Here is a 16621-nt window from a genome sequence, read left to right on the forward strand (position 1 = left end):
TAACCCCTCCCGCGGTATACAGATCTAGAACATATATTGATACAGATCTAGAACATATATAATTGATACATAAGTAAAGTATCAACAACAGATCATTTCTGGTCGAACATCTCAATCTACTATAAAGAAACTCTGGTTGTAAATTTCTATAGTAAATATTTTAGTCTAATTTTAAATATTCCTATTATAAAGGACAATATGAATACATCGCTATTACTTGAACATTATCATTTGAATCAATGAACGTGTACACGTGCACGAAGAGTTTCAGTTTCTGTCTGTCAAGAGATTTCCGAGAAGTGTCTATGAATTACAGACACGATGCTTAATACCGCCTCTTTACATCAAATTGAGCAGAACTTTCAAAGTAAGTGACTGAATTTGGTTTTACGCCGCTGTTTCTAATACTCAGGCAATATCTCGGCTGGGGACACCAGAAATGAGCGTCACGCATTGTACCCATGTGGGGAATCGAACCCACGCTTTCGGCGGCGTGACGAACGAACGTTAACACCTAGGCTACCTCAAAGAACAAACATTTCATTTGTTGTGATCTTCCCCTCTATTCTCCGGTTTGTATATTCTCTCACGACCTTTCTGCTGCACTTTCATTAACACAGATGGTTTTATCTGCATTTGTTATTGTATTATCTCGCAACGAAATCAAATTAAGGCAGACATATTGCCTGAGCATCAATGAATACCCATGTGATGTGTAGGTGTCTTGGGTGACAATGAGGAGAATCAGTTATCAGCGTGATCGGTCCAGAGTTTAGATTCATTCGGTCCCATTTGACTGGACTGTACGTGTGTCGATATGGATCAAGTTCACGTTAATAAATAATACGCGTTTGTGTGTTCATTGGAGCGGAATGAATCATGGTCAAAGACACCATCAGGTGAAGCGGTGTGGCGGGGCTGGTCCGTATACATGACTTGTGGATGAATGGGTAAGGTTTAGCGAGAGTGTGGAATTGATAGTTAGGAGTTTAGCTGGTGAATTAGGGAGAAGTGGATGAGAAAAAACTATAGTTGGCGAGTACTGGAGAGCTAGGTGAGGAGGGCTATAGTGGATGATGAGGTCTGTGGTGGTTGATTAGGGGTGAAGTGGATGGGGAGGCCTGCGGTGGGTGATTAGGGAATAGTGTGTTAGTAGCTGCGCAGAGCTGTAGTATGTGATTGGGGATGAAGAGGGCGCGTAGCGAATGAAGAGAGCTGAAGTGGGTGAGTAGGTGTACAGTGGATGTGGAGGGCTGAAGTGGGTGAGTAGGTACGTAGCGGATGAGGAGGGCTGAGGCAGGTGAGTTGGTACGTATCTTATGAGGTGGGCACTAGTGGGTGAACATGGGTAGCAGATGTCTAGGAATGTAGTGGGTGAGCAGGTGGGTAGCAGATGAGTAGGGCTGTATTTTGTGATTGGGGGTGAACTGGATGAATAGCAAGGGCTGAAGTGGTTGAGTGGGTGCGTAGCGGAGGAGGAGGTGGTGCGTATGGTGCAGTGGTTCAGTGGGGATGTAGCATTTGTGAGGTTGGTTATGACTAGAGGCGTATCGGATGACGATTATATTGTGTGTCTATGTTGTTTGACGCCGGACTCGGCTATTTACTCCGTGGCGGTGGTCGGTAAGTTATCTCGTCTGGGCAAGATGATCCAGTAAGTAGTATCAAGACTAATCTACGCAAGGGGTGTAGTGGGTGAGGGATGTAGACGCGTAGTCGTGCTGTGGGTGATAGTTGGGAGTAGGGATGTAGGCGGATAGGTACAGGTTTAGATGGTAGGGGTGCGCAGTAGGGAAGCACAAGTGGAGTGACCTCGACTAATCTATTTGAAGGCACGTGATATTACTCTACGATTGTCTTCACCAGAGTGTAACATCTATCATTACAGCAATTTGAAATCGTCTGTTATTATCGTTAAACACAATCTGAGTGTTTATTGATATGCCTGCCATGTAAATTATACCGTCTTGAATTCGAAACCGTTGAGGTAATATTCCAGGATGAATTACGGGTCTGTACTAAGAAATGCCAGTCGGATCGTCTCGACACAAACAGTCGTCTTCAAATCGTCAGGTGGAAATAGGTGTATAAGCCACGGACATAAACACTGACTGGGCTACGTCTATCTAATCGACAGTCCCAGTAGGTGGCAGATTTAGGGGACGAACTGATTGACTGTGTTGTGCATCGTAAGAAAACACACAGCTAGCAATACGGAGACTTGTGAATTAAATGTTGTCCCTTGAATTTATATTGACTGATCCCTGTTTGGTATTCTAAGAGAGAAGCTTGCTTCGAATCGTCTATATACACGACGTCGTGTATATTGTGGTACAATATACACGACTGGATAATTTCCTTCCCCGCTTTGCAAGACGTGCTATGATTGGTAGATCGCTTGTACACCGGTTACAAGCCCTTGTGCGGTCGGAAGACAAGCGCTACATTGAACTGGGCCCTGGGGGAGTATTCTATTATTGCAATATTATATTTTTGGTTCTCGAATGTCTTTTTAAATAAATTATCAGTTATATATTATTCCCAATCAAGATATTCCGTCATATTGTCCAATAGTAGGGGCTACGGAACTGATCTCCACAATGTAATCAGGCAGAGAGAGAGAGAGAGAGAGAGAGAGAGAGAGAGAGAGAGAGAGAGAGAGAGAGAGAGAGAGAGAGAGAGAGAGAGAGAGAGAGAGAGAGAGAGAGAGAGAGAGAGAGAGAGAGAGAGAGACGCATATTACACGAATACATTTCTCAGTTGGAAAGTAGAACATGCCTCCACCTTAACAGCACTCACTATTAAATTTTGAAAGTGCTACTGTTTATACTTGTACTTTAATGCACTTTCACCAAACCGTAAGCAGACATTACCGCCAATATTCATTCAAATCCATGATATGTTTACCTTTGAAAATCTCCTCACAAGATGAAGGGGTCTTGTATCAGGCTTACATATACATCCTGTGCATAAAGTGTCAAGAATGTACACGATCAGTTATAATGATAATGGCCATAAGTAGTACATGCTAGAGATGCAAATATTTTGTTTTGTAAATTCTGTGGAAACGCTGTGCTTAATATGTCACGAATGGTCATGATGAACATAGTACCATATTTATTATTTACTATTTATTACTTACTTTCTTCTTATATCTCTGCTGAACTTGTAATAAATATACTGAATAAACATAACCATTTGTCTAATTGATTCCTCTGGACTGATCGATTGGTATCAGCTTGGGCATTAGTTATGCACTGAACCAGACATGTTGATGCTTTAAGGCTATATAAAAGAGTGAAATATTATTTGTGAGCGTAACAATTTTTATTGTCATTTTAAAATTAATAAGTTTGACTTTGCCTCGTCCCGTTCATACATTTGTCCACTATAAGAATCAGTGTCTGTAAGAACGAGTTGTACTGAATCTACAACTCATTAACATGTGCTAAACTTTCCAAGCGGTATTACTGAGAGAGAAAAAATAAAAACGTTTCCCTCTCTCGTCACCTTTTTTTCTATCAAAAATTAAAAAACAAGGTCCAACCGCCCTCGTCACGTTTGAAAAACATGTGCCCGAGAAACGTTTAATTATTTTTCTGCAGCCTAAACTGGTGTTATACAAAGGTATCCGCTGCAGTAGGTATCTTGTGCGACACTAGAGTATTGATTATAGAAGGTAAGTAGTACGTATAAGCTATCCATAATCTGTCATACAGACCCAAAAATACATAAATATGTCCAAGAAAACCCATGCAAGTGTAGAATATGTGGCAAGTCTATATTTTCACAGTTTCATAATATGTATTGTGTCTGGGGGTTTGGGGCGGGCGCATTGCATTGTTTCTTTAAACATATTTTATTCATGAAAATATACAAGTCATGAATGGACGAACGTCGCTCCCATGTTAAAATATAGAGATACAAGCAAGTATAGAATGAGCTGACACAATATTAATAATGATACAATTGCTATATATCAGCATATATCAGCTGGGACGCATACAGTGCTTTGTCCAATTTTACTGCGCATTCCTGAACCCGTAACTAGGTGTTTGCACGTATTTCACTGTCCATCATCTGGTCATCTGCCAACGGATTCTTGTATTCTTTTAAGCGTACAGGGTCGTGTACTGTACACTAGGATTTGTGACAACACTTAAAGCGTCAGTATAGTTGGGCTCGATACCGACACCTCAAACTTGCTAGATCACGAGCCTGGTGCCTCAACCAGTTCGCCCACCATGCACGCACACGCTGTTACCATAAATGTGTTCATGCTGAATCCCTTTAAATAGAGGAATGAATTTAGTTATAATTACATGTATTAATTGCATGTGGAGAAACAGTGATGTATGGCATTATGTATAGGAGAATGTCCGAAACCTCGCTATTATTTTCGCACGTGAAGCTTGTTCGAGGCCGTTAGGCCGAGACAAGTTTCACGTGCGAAAATAATAGCGAGGTTCACGAGCCAAACTAATGGAGGACTGTTCTAGCTGTACATGGCCATGACCAAAAGTGTCGTTAAAACACGCAAATAAACGTGCTCAACTATGGGAGGGCGGTGGTTATATATTCACGTACATCATGACACGTACATCAGTGAACATCGTGGGACGCGGTAGGCCTATGCAGTATGAGTGATTCCGACATCGACGTGTTTGTTACACAACACCGTTTCACAGACACTTTTGAGGTTGACGTTAATTCAGATTTTGAGATGTTATTAAATTCTGATTGTGATTATAATGCACTTCCAAACTTTGATGTGGGAAAATGTGAACTGGTTGATCTTGAAGCTTTTTCTTCTGGTTCTGATACTGATTTGTACAAAGCAAGCCAAGAAATTGAATCCAACCTTTTTAATATGTTGCCCTGTAACCCTCCCCCGCAAGTGACGTGAAAAGAACCCCCGACACCTGAAACTCCAGAACATAGCGTAGATTTTAATTCAGCAAGGTTTGGCCAGCCAGCATCAGATTTTGACATTAAGAAATTGTGCGACTCAGCATATTCATCGAATACTGAAAGCAAGAGTGAGTGGGCACTTCGTTTGTATCAAGTGTGGGTGAGAGAACGGCGTAAGAGGGGTAGGAGAGAGGATATGGATTTAAACCCTGGCATTATGCCACTGGCTCAGAAGGAATGTGAACTAAATAAAACTTGATGTTTTTCATAGCTGAGGTCAGAAATCAGAAGTTCGAGGAATATCGTGGAAATACGCTTTACGAAATTGTCTCTTCTCTGCAGTATTACATCAGAAGAAATGGACGCATTTAAACCTTTTCGAGTCTTACTTCTTTCAGGGATTAAGGTCTTTGTTAGATGCAAGAATGAAGTCGCTGGCTAGACACGGAATTGGAATAGAGAAAAGACAGGCTGAAGTGATCAGTGTAGATAAGGAGGACGTGTTGTGGGAGGAGATCTTAGGGGAGCACAGTCCGCAACAGCTATTAGATACAGTGATGTACCTCATTGGCCTCAATTGTGCTCCTAGAGAAGGCGATGAGCATAGGTATCTCAGAACGGGTCCAAACTCACAGTTCGAAATAACAGTAGGTGTAGATGGGTCAAAACGTCTCAGATACATGGAGGATGTATCGAAAACCAAAAGAGGTGGCTTAAAACATCGAAAGTGTCAAAGAAAATGTGTCTACGTCTCCCAGAATTTAGTGCGTCCAGACAGATGCCTTGTCCAGCTTTATGAAAAATACGTGTCACTCAGGTGAGTTATCAATGGATTTGGCAGGAAAATATGCTTCCTGATATATCTTCATAGTTTGTATAGACGTCGGAGTCTTATGAGCTACGCGCAGAATTAGTTTCATCTGCTCTACCTTTTACAAACCAAATGGGTTTAGTCATTGCCGTATACAGCGCATGCTTCTCGTAAAACTCTTTCTGCTCCAGTCCATCTTATCCTTGTTTGCTAGTAAGAAGCGACTAACGGGTCGAGTGTTCAGGTTCGCTGACTTGTTTGACACACATAATCGTATATTAATTCCAATTGCTCATGTTACTGATCACTTGTTTGTCCAGACTCGATTATTCACAGACCGCCGCCATGACGCTACAATATTGTTGAGTGCGACGTAAAAGTAGACTCACTCACTAACGCATAATTAAAATGAGATGCTTAAATCTATGCAAGGGACAGTATCATTAATCACTTTAACTATACTATGTTTCACTCTTTGGAGACCCGTGAAGGTCCCGGGGTAGAGTAAGCCTTCAGAAACCCATGCTTGCGATAAAGGGCGACTCAGCTTGTCGTAAGAGACTAACGGGATCGGATGGTCCGGCTCGCTGACTTGGTTGGCACATGTCATCGGTTCCCAATTGCGCAGATCGATACTCATGTTGTTGATCACTGGATTGTCTGGTCCAGACTCGATTATTTACAGACCGCCGCCATATAGCTGGAATATTGCTGAGTGCGGCGTAAAACTAAACTCCCTCCCTTCACACTTTGGAAACGTGTGTTTATGGTAATTACATTTGAAAATTGATCCTATTTTAAGACCTAAAGACGGAAAGTGCACCGCATTTTACTTGAGGCCTCTGAAATTTATTCGAAGAGATGCGTGGTATGCAGATATTCCGGTTGGGTTGCACCCTTTGAGAGGCACTGTCGGACGACTGTGTAAAATGGCAGGATTTGGTGGATTTTATTCAAATCATTCACTGAGGGCGACTACAGTAACACGTCTCTATGATTCTGGCCTAGACGAGCAGCTGATAGCTGAGAGGACAGGACACAAGTCTCTGGCAATCTGAAGCTACAAGGCATGGCTAGCTGATACATTTGAATGTTGTTTGTATTGTTTGCTTTTCCGAAATATAAAGAATGAAAATCGTTCAGTGTGCACATAAGAAAAATCTCAAGGGAACTATTTCCACAACCTATAATTCATTCCTTTATTGTAGAGGACCTCAGCAGAGATGGAAGCCCGCGTAGATGGTGTCATTCAGAGGAAGTCCAGTAAAAGTACATGCGCGGCTCTATCGACAGTCAGCAAGCCTACTGAGACAGACACGGCACCGTCACCAACAGCTGCACCAGTTTTGACCACCACCAACAAGAGTGATGACGGCACTGCTTCGGAAAAGGAACGTGATTTGAAACTTGTTCTGAGGGACGGTGTTGTCTTGTCGCTGACATTCTGAGTTGAGAATAAACGTTATACCGGCCATGACATAATCTATTGTTATTTATTAAGACAGTTGAGAACATAAAACGCATTTCCTGGTGTAAGGTCGTCCGGGAATTTGTCACTACATAATTTTGTGCAAATCCTGCTGTATTATGGGAGGGTCATCGCTCTTCTTGAACTATGGGAGGGTAATCATTCTAGGAAAACTATGGGACGATTTGATATTTATACTCCAACTATTGGAGAGTCAGCAAAATGATTACATCTATTCAAATGTCAAGAACGTTCACGTAACTTTGTTTTAAGTATGACAATTAGAGAAGCATGAACTGTCCTTGTTATGTCTGTCAACGCTATCGGCATTCAAATCATGTTGCAATTTAACGGAGAATGGATAACTTGACATAGTCTTGGTGTATTAAAAGAAACAGTTTTCTGTTCAACGTTCTGTTTTTTTTCAATCAGGTAAGTATCATCTGGCATATGTCGTCGTTTTACATGTAACTTTTTGCAGTTATGAAATTCACCTGAGGTTATATAAAGGTGATAAATAAATGCTCTGACAGTAATGAGTTTTGACTTCGATATAGGTACCACTTGCAGAATACCACTAGGTCCTTCTGTCGATCTGCACTAGTCACCACTGGATACTTATGGTTGCCAATATGAGGACGCATGATATACGTATTCTGGATTCCATAAAGTCAACAGTGAGAGCTACAAGATACATTTAACACTGGCGGTAAGTACTAACAATTTGACCTCTTCCGTTACATCCACCTAAAATGGTCCAACTTACAACGTGACATAAGTATATCTGTGAGGGTTCCAGCCTCCCTGTACACTGCCGTTCTATACACAATATGGTATGTACCTGTCACAATGACATAACGGCCATTATCTTTGTTGGGTAATGCTGGTCAGGCTGAAGACGTCGGTAGTTAACTTTTCCACGATGGATTGCGAGTGAAGTCGACATTTAATTGCAAGTGAAGCCTCAATTCGACAAGACGGACCCAACAGTACCTGATACTCACGACTACGCCAATGTCACTCGTCAATTATTCGTCAACTATTTGTGATGACTATAGTCGTCAGGCAACTTTTCTTAGGTTTATTACATTTAATAGGTGTCCACTTACCTAATATTCTTTCTATTTGCCAGACTAATCATCTAATCTAACCAATCAAAATTAATATAATGCCGTGATTCCGCAGAGGAGTACCTCTTTACTCATATGCGTTGTACATGCATATTAAAAAAAAACCAGATACACAGTTTTGCTGTTGGGCTTAATAGATGCCTCGGACATTTGCCATATCTGTACCAGGCTATGTTCTTGGGAACAGTCTGTAGAACACAACCAATACGTGGACAGGGCACAAATCACATTACGTTTAGGGGCATGTCATGTCCAGTTCCTGGTATTTTGCCCACAGCAATCATTTATGTGTTTTATACAAAAATATATATCATCGTAAATGTACTGAATGTGAAACGGTACTGTGTCTACATTAGACATACCTTTCAAAATATATATATTACAGGGAGTTCATGAAAAAAACGATATCCTGGGGATGCATGCTGGACACAAAAAGAAGTGCCCTGTAGCCTACAGGCGGATGGAAGTAGCTGTGGCGTATTTGTTCTTATGGTAAAGTGGTTCCTAAAAAACAATAAATACAAAAACAAAAAAGAGCTGCAATACAGAAAACGGCTGTAATAAAAACACTCTTGACACATCCATTGAGAAGTCTATCTACAATTCAGTACACATTTAATGAACAGAGCACAGCAAAAATAACCTGGTTTCCGCAGTGCGGAAACCTGATGGAAAGTGGACTGAAACTTAAGTTTCCACCAAGAATCCAGTGAGTTTCCGTTCTTTTACACTGAGTTTCCGCAATGACGGAAACTGTCAATTACCCACTTTCTAAGGGTTTCCGCACGGTATCCGTTACCCATGCTCCAACAAGTTTCCGTTGAGTTTAAGTTAAGTTAGAGATCCATCAGGTTTCCGCAGGGTTTCAGTCACCAAGACTCCATCAGGTTTCCGCAGAGTTTCTGTTGCCAGAAAACTTTCCACAGCATTTCATTTACTCGGGTTCACAGGAGTCATTCAATGTGTGTCATTGCATATAACATTCTTGTTACTCCTGGTTGGCAAAGACAATATAAGGAGTTTGTGTACAATCATCACGTATACATAAAGAAAAACAAAAGATACAATAAGATTCACTGTTTTATTTTCAGACAAATATGGATCAAACATATATCTAATAAATAATGAAAAGATATAGCACTAGATAACAGATCAACATTTGTAACTTATGACAAAAATATTTCTAAAAACATGCTATAACAGTTGCATCCCTTGACTCCTCCTGCACCTCCTCACGCTGACACAGAAAAACACACCCCAGTCAGTCAATGCTAAACATATATTAACACACAACATGCAATACAATACAACAATGAAATAAAATGCAATAAAGAACTTAGGTTACATTGAAAGTACAAAAAATGTATTTAAAGTAAATAAAGGTCTCTTGGAAAATAGATAAAAATTAAGATTGAATAAAATTGTATTAATTGAAATACAATCAGAATATCAAAACTATTAAAGTTTTACATTGAGAATAATTCAAATTTAATTGATCACAGATAAAATTACGTTCATGTGATCGATTAGCTATTTACTAGCCCACTTGGGCATCCTTGAGCGGATATCTCTGTCATTGTGGTTGGATGCCGCATCCTGGTCTTCATGTTGGCCTTAGCTTTGGTGGTGGCGTTGAAAATTGTGGCTGAGTCCAGTGCAGACATCTTGAGTTTAGATTCCCAGGTAAAGGGGTAAGAGAGCAATGAATTGGCATCTTCTTCATCACTCACAACTGGTGAAGTCAATTCCAAGGTAAGTATAGTTGAAACCCTTTCCTTTCGTCGATCTGGCCAGTCAATAGTTTTCAGGCTTTTCATGCGCAGTGCAATTTTCTGAAAATTAAACAAAAATCAATCAACAGATAAACCATAATGCTAAGATGGATTGCAAATTATTAAAATGGAAGTGTCGTGAAAAATTATTTACTTCATTAATCACCCCCAACACAAGTTAAGCAGTTCATCACATTTAATGACATATCCTATTTTCTTATGGACACACAATCTGTTGCTCTGAAGTGACATGAAGTCACTGAAGTGTAATAACATGTTTATATATCACCATTAACTGACTTGATTCTTATGTTATGATTTATGAAATTATGATCTGAATCATGTGTTACATATCTTAAGAATGTAAAAAGCAATAATCCATAAACATTTTAAATGTATATTTCCGGAACTTAGAATCTGTCACACATTGTAATGAGAAGGATTGTTACATGTTATTATTCGAATAGATATACTTACGGATTTCATTCTTTTTGGTTTTTTTTTGGTTTTTTGCTGCTGTTCTGTGTGACACTTTCTTTCCGGTTTCTTGTCTACTGAGATCATCACGCCTGTTCCGCCACACTCTACAAAGCGCTTCTGAAAATAAATGTTTAAAGTACTATACAGCATGTTTCACACATTTTAGTTCATCTGTTAGGCAAAGGTATTTATATATGCCATGCTGGCTTGGTTACTGAAGTTAACATCCATAAATCTGTCTTTACACTATTATTTAAATCATTAACTATTTATAATGACAGGCAGGTGAGTGAAAATTACCTTCACAAGATGCTATTGACCATCCTTGGTCGTGATATAGTCACTTGTTTCTTTGACTACTATATTCATAGAGTCCTCGTCATCGGCTTTACTGAAATAAAAACAAATGTCATTTTTCTTGCACTTCATTCAATCATGCATTCAACACAATGTCTATTAAAATTAACGATCGTCAGTGAAAATTATACAACCAAGTAAACTGCAGATTTATAACTTTGAATACATATATTGTTCTGAAAGTTTACCATTTTGTAGTTAAATGATTTAAAATAACTTCCAAAAAGGCTAACCATCCTTTGTGTTATTTCGTGCAAATTCTATGTACATCCTGTTTGCCAAAGTTATGCAACCGGTAAGTGAACAACTGACATAAAGATCATGATAAAAGAAGTTTAGTTATATCACATGACATAACCTTGCAGCAATTAAGCATTGTAAAATCAAGGGGTCAGTTTGATGGCAATTTCACACAGGTGTAATGTTAAACTGATTTAGTTTACCGGCTATTCAAATCCATTTGCAAATGATACTTTCATGTATTTTTCATTTTGAGAAAACGTACGTAGGGAAGTGAATTAATGAAATATTCAAAGTGAAATTACCTAGTAACATGAGCACATACCTTCGATAGACAAGGGTGATCCTCCAGGAGCAGTCGTGTCCAGATTTTTCTCACAACAGCCTAAAAGAGTAAATCAAATACATTAAATATAACAGGTATATATATATGATTATGCTCAACACGTATGTATTAAATTATTGAAAAATTACATGAAATTTTAAATGTATCCTACGCAGAGCTAACAGTTTCTTATATGAATTTAGTGTTTGCCTCAAATAGTTCAGAAACACATCTGACCCCTCTGAGCGAATTTGGGGGTAAACAATTTCATTTCACTAATGATCCAGGATTGCATTTAATAAATTACACCGAAATGTTGCCATTGTAAAAGCCCATCATTTTTATCATTCTTTAAAATATATCTGAATTGGTGAAATACATCTTGCAATACCCAGTAAACCCATGAGTGAACCACTACATATGGCGGATCTTTTTGATGCAGATCGTAATTCATCTCCCCCCCCCCCCCCCTCCACACACACACACCTTTTGTACAAGTGTTAACCGAGTTGCAACGCTAAAATTTGCAAACTATTAACAGGAGCACTAAAATCAAAAGTCTGCCCCTTTAAACTTAAATAAATACTTGTGGTTAGTACTAAGATAGTTACTTACAAATACAAGCTTGGTGTATTCTATACCATGTCGATCTATTGAAATGGAATATAAACAAACTTATTTTTTCAGGCCTATTTTACTTAGATTTAACGATAGCATTTAAAAATAATACGAGCGAAAATATACATTCGCGGGATAAACTTTATAATCTATCCGGATTTCTGTCATTAACGCAATATTTCTTTAAACGTTATTTACAATAAAATACCCTCGGTCTTACCTGACACATCCGATGTACTCCGAGTTGCTCGCATCCGTTCTCTGCTTTCTTCTCCAAGTTGCGAATTCTTTCGTCGAGTGCTTTTGGGGAAAGTGAGGTGGCCATGGCAAAGTTTACACGACGCAGCCATCTTATGCTTAAAGTTTTGAAAAATAATTGCTAGGAAAACAAATTTGTTCCTACCCGCCAAACAAGATGGCGTCTCGCTAACACTCACGGGAAATAGACAGTTTTGTCATTGTGTTTTTTAAAATAAATCTAATGTGACCATTTGACAGTAGATTTCCTCGTTCTACAACAAAAGAGGAAGGTACACCCTGTTGTGAGTTGTTTTGTTAACAATTAGATAGTCTCGCGTGGACGTGATCCTGTCGCCATTCGTTTATTTGTTTACATTGCCGACATCAAAGGGGAGTGTGAAAAGTGGAATTGAGCGGATTGAATGTAAGTACTCAAAGTGACAACAGTGAGCAGTTATGGTTTTAGCAGTCTTTTCATCGCATTAGCGTCACTGATTGCTTTTTCTCAGTGTCAAGCATCAATATGTAGACCTTGTGATTATTAACAGTGATTAATTGTGAAAACATGTTCACCTTACTTTAACATGCCCGAGCGTCATGAGTCCTACTGATTTAGCACTCATGGGAAACTTTATTGTGGCAAATAAGTTATTTTCTAAAATCCTGTCAGGAGAAGGTAGTATCCGGATATATTTCTGCTGGATGGACCCCCCCACCCCCCCCACACACACACACACGTACCATGTAAGCATGTAAGTAATTTACGCACTGTGCTCACAACATGCACGGGGGTTAGAAATATTAACATTGTTTGTTCTTTTCAGTTATACACCCAGATCTACTATCCCTATCTACCCTTTAAGTTAACTTTACTACTATTACTAATATAATTTGGTGATGTGTCACAATTTCTTTGAAACCTTAATTCATTTGTCAATGTGAATGAAGAATGAAGCACAATCCCACTGACCCTTTGGCTATGATTTGTACATGCATAATTTCTGTAGACTATTCGTGGCACTTTCTGCTGCAGGGACACAGTTCTTTGTGGACATTGCGACAAGTAATTGTCAAGAAAAACAGCCTAAAATCACGAGAAATACGTTTCTGAAATATGGTTGGTTTCTACAATATTTGTTTTAACATGGGTACCCAGAGATATTCCGCATATATGTCTTCGTTATATCTATTCATATAATCTGTACTCCAGAAATATTTCAACCAAGTCACATCATACATTTATTAGTTCATCAAATTATCTAGTATCCTATGTTCTGTGTCAGTTCTGTGTATCCAGTTGTACCAGTTAATCAGTTTCATGGTTTGATATTTGTTTTATAACCATTAAAACCTTGTCCATCAGTACATGTTGCATGTGTTAGCCCTACAATGCATTGACATTATCATCACACCTCAAGTTTCATATTTCTGAAAGAATCGTTGTGTCAGTTATTTGATTTACAGATATGGATTGTGGACCAACAAACTCGGAGAATGATGCCCGGTAAGGGAATCTCTTTTATAACAATATTATTCATATAGCTTTATAATGAAGCTGACACTATGTTAATACATACAACAAACCTTTTTGACCTCACTCAAAGTGTAACTGTACATGGATTCAAGCATAATATATACATATATTTTAAATTCCAGGAGAAATACGGCTTTTCTGTCCTCACTGCCAGACGTCTGTTTAAAAAAACACACGTTATCTCCATCTCCGTAACAAGATGTTTGTTAGTTTGTAAAGATTTTTCGGGTGAATGACAAATGTTTCATCAGGTTAGTCATCAAAGAATTTTTAGATTTCACTAAAAATCGAGTTTGCACTGTCACTTTGCTATCCATGTTTAACATATTAATGTATGTATCATACATGTAACTGTAATAACTGAAAGTGAGCAAATGGTAATACGTATTTAATATTTGTAATACATGTTATCTGCATTATCATATATATTGCTGTGTTTCATTCATTGAATTGTCTCTCAGTTGAATTGATGATTCAAGCTGAATGTCCTTTGCCTTTCCAGACACTGACAGTGACCAAGATATTTACAGCACATTCAAGGTTTGCGAGCTATTACCACCACAATGTGAGAGCCTGATTGATTCGGATTCAGATGTTTCGCCAGATATTAACCAGGACTCGCATACACCAACAAACATCTACAGAAGAACAAAGCACTTTGTGTACTGGCTAGCTCGTCTTCATTCAGTGTGCCTACTTCCTGAGCAATGCTTGTGTGCAGAGAATTCTGTTACTCTTCTCTGAGCGCCCCAGTTTCTTAATACAGCGAATTGTGTACTACTGCAACTGCCCTGTTGCATTAAAATGTGAGCTTTTCTAAGAAATGAAACAGTTGGATCATAATATTTCCAGCGTTTGTTTTTTGTTCAAATAAATATGTAATAAATATAACAAGATAATAAAACATATTTCAGCTTTCTAAACTAAGCGAACTCTCATTGTCATCTTCCTTGTACAGAAACCTAGCGGAAACCTACATTACCCAAGATCCACAAGGTTTCCGCAAGACCAGAAACTTACTCACTCCAGCTATAAAGGTTTCAGTAAACTGAAACTAAATGGAAACTTCCAACTACAGTTTCAGTTGACGGAAACATGACGGAAACTAAGACTTGTTAGTTTCAGTTGTGGAAACTATGCGGAAACTCTCATTGCGCGTTTCCTGAAACTGAAACCTAGCGGAAACCTACATTACCCAGTATCCATCAGGTTTCCGCAAGAACGGAAACCAAGTTATTTTTGCTGTGGAGTAATATCTTATGTGAAGTGGGCAAACTAAAATGAGTGGAGTCTTGAAACACACCTTGCTTATTTGTCAGTATGCTTCAGAATGCTGTGACGGTACTCATTGGCATGTCGTGTTGTGTATTCCGACAGTGTCACTGCGAGTACTTCAGGGGAATTGCAGCCGCTACATTTGTGGAGAAAATGAAGGACAATCGAGACACTCTTTGCGACCTACCATTTTGTAGTGGTCCCCCCGAAAGGCAAAAGAAACATCAGTGGGTCTTCTGCGGTGGTTGTGACCGTTGGTGCCATTTCATTTGTGCTGGAATTGAAGAGCAACTGAAAGGCTGATACATGTGTCCACTTTGCTCTATAGTATGAACCCCGTCTTGTTTACATTCGTCACTGGTGAATGACTGGATGTTTTATATACAATGTGTGACTGCAGAAGATTTGTTACTCAGAACGTAGACATACATGTAGTTCTATTATTATTTGGTGCTGGTGCTATTTAAGTGATACCCCTACTGTATGTGATGGTTTTCAAACGCACATCGTCGGCTATATTGTCGCACATTTTGTTATATCGCGACGCGTTTGCAGACCTTGAAATATGCGAAGGTGTAAACAACGATATACCTTTGCAAATGTTCAAATACAGTAGGGATATCACTGAAATCACACCGTAAACACGTCATGAATCTTATATGACTGGAACTCATTTCACTGTCATTTCACCTGTTTGATATTCTAGCTATGTGAGCGACATTCCACCATTGTGATATTCCACTTGTATGAGTGTCATTGCACCTGTATCGGTGCTGTCCCACTTGCATGAGTGTCATTCCACCTGATGATATTCCACCAGCACGAGCATTCTACCAGTATGAGTGTCGCACCTATATAAGTGTTGTCCCACCTGCATGAGCATCATTCCACTTATATGGGTCTTGTCCTACCTATGTCGGTGTTGTCACACCTGTATGAGTGTTGTTCTACCTGCATGAGTGTTTTTCCAGCTGCACAGGGGTTGTCCCACCTATATGAGTGTCATTCCGCATATATGTTTGTTGTCCCACCTGTACTGTATTCGTGTCTTCTATTATAATATTGTCATATTGCATAAGTGTATTCCGTGACATGTTAAGACTTATTTGGACTAAAATATGTCACATACTTGTCATTCTGTGTTATAGAGTTTCTCTCTTAATACACACATGCACCCGCTGCGTTGTAGAGTTTATCTCCTAATACACACAGGTACCCGCTGCCTTGAAGATTTTATATCCTGAGACTCACGGGTACCCGCTTCCTTGGGTGGTATATATCCTAACACGCAGATACCCGCATCCTTGTAGACTTAACTCCTCATACACACATGTACCTGTTGCGTTGTAGGTTTATCTCCTAATACACACAAGTACCCGCTGCGTAGTAGAATTTGTCTCCTAATACACACTGATACCCGGTTGATGTAACCGTTGCCTTGGTTACTTATTTCTCCTAAA

At 39.2% G+C, this 16621-nt stretch overlaps 1 pseudogene; it reads left to right on the forward strand.

Moving 5' to 3' along the window:
- The first annotated feature begins 1281 nt into the window (after positions 1 to 1281).
- LOC137294451 (transcriptional regulator QRICH1-like) lies at positions 1282 to 7189 on the forward strand (annotated as a pseudogene).
- The last annotated feature ends 9432 nt before the right edge of the window (positions 7190 to 16621 follow it).

The sequence above is a fragment of the Haliotis asinina genome, chromosome 8 (genome assembly GCF_037392515.1).
Source record: "Haliotis asinina isolate JCU_RB_2024 chromosome 8, JCU_Hal_asi_v2, whole genome shotgun sequence".
Classification (NCBI taxonomy): domain Eukaryota; kingdom Metazoa; phylum Mollusca; class Gastropoda; order Lepetellida; family Haliotidae; genus Haliotis; species Haliotis asinina.